At 38.1% G+C, this 1620-nt stretch overlaps 1 pseudogene; it reads left to right on the top strand.

The window, feature by feature from the left end:
* Nucleotides 1–6: 6 nt before the first annotated feature.
* LOC124892986 lies at nt 7–1254 on the top strand (annotated as a pseudogene).
* The last annotated feature ends 366 nt before the right edge of the window (nt 1255–1620 follow it).

The raw sequence follows: 1620 nt of genomic DNA, 5'->3' as shown, positions 1-1620 counted from the left end.
TAGGTCAATGGGAGAAGGTTAGAACTTTGTTCTCTGAGATGGTGAATCTTAATATTTATCCAGATGTGTGCACCTTCAACATGGTGATTGATGAACTATGCAAAGAAGGGAAAGTGGAAGATGCCGAGGAAGTAATGAAACACATGGTCGAAAAAGGTGTAGAGCCTAATATAATCACCTACAATGCGATAATGGATGGATATTGTTTGCGTGGTGAAATGGATAGAGCAAGGAGAAGTTTTGATATAATGATAGATAAATGCATTGAACCTGACATTATTAGCTATAACGTACTAATAAATGGATTTTATAAGAAAAAGAAAGTGGCTGAGGCCATGCAATTGTTTGGTGAAATTTCTCAAAGGGGATCAAAGCCGAATATTGTTACCTACAATACTGTCCTGCAGGGTTTGTTTGACGTTGGAAGAATTGGCGATGCAAAAAAAATTTATGCCGAGATGCTATCTAGGGGACCTGTACCTAATTCATCCACTCATTGTACATTGCTCAATGGTTATTTTAGGTATAGACTTGTTCAAGAAGCTATGTCACTCTTTAATAAGTTGAAAATAAATAAAGAAGATACCGATATTGAATTTTACAATGTTGTCATTAATGGATTATGCAAAAATGGTAAACTCGATGAAGCTCATGCTATTTTTGAGAAGCTTTCTTTCATTTGATTGCTACCAGATGTGAGAACATACAATGTAATGATAAATGGATTTTGTCTAAATAGGTTGTTTGATGAAGTTAAATGTATTCTAAAAAAAATGGAAGAAAACAGTTTTCTTCCGGACAATGTAACTTACAATGTTATCGTGCAAGGATTCTTGAGGTGCAACAAAATTAGTGAAATAGCATCTTTCATGAAGGAAATGGATGGAAGGGGCTTCTCGTATGATGCAACTACAATCGAGTTACTGGTTAAGGCTGTAAGTGAGAATCGTTCCGTCCTTGACATGATATCAGAGCTTCACGTGGAAAACAAGAAGTAAATATTGCTTTCGATTGGTTTACTCGGCTATTTTATAATTTTGATACAGTTTTCATTTATCACCTCAAATTAATGGCATCCAATGCAATTGTCAAAGCTGAAATATGGCAATTAGAACGTTGCTTGGGCTTTCAGGCAGGCTTATTGAAGAGGTATATTACTTTTGATATTTTAAATGTTTTTTCATTCTTTCTATACCTTGGAAATCACCTGGTGCGGAGACTGGTGGAACAGTACAGGGAAAGGAAGAAGGACCTGCACATGGTGTTTATCGACTTGGAGAAAGCATATAACAAAGTCCCTAGGGAAGTCCTTTGGAGATGCTTGGAGGTGAGTGGGGTCCCGGTGGCGTATATCAGAGCAATCAAGGACATGTATAATGGAGCTAAGACCCAGGTGAAGACGGCGGGAGGCGATTCAGAACATTTTCCTGTCTTGATAGGGTTGCATCAGGGATCTACTCTTAGCCCATTTTTGTTTGCTTTGGTGATGAATGTGTTAACGCAACATATTCAAGGGGAGGTGTCCTGGTGCATGCTTTTTGCAGATGATGTGGTTTTGATTGATGAGACTCGGGGAGGTGTGAATGATAAATTAGAGGTGTGGAGAAAGACCCTTGAGTC

Source organism: Capsicum annuum, unplaced genomic scaffold (genome assembly GCF_002878395.1).
Source record: "Capsicum annuum cultivar UCD-10X-F1 unplaced genomic scaffold, UCD10Xv1.1 ctg5284, whole genome shotgun sequence".
Lineage (NCBI taxonomy): Eukaryota > Viridiplantae > Streptophyta > Magnoliopsida > Solanales > Solanaceae > Capsicum > Capsicum annuum.
This window is presented reverse-complemented; position numbering and strand designations above follow the sequence as displayed.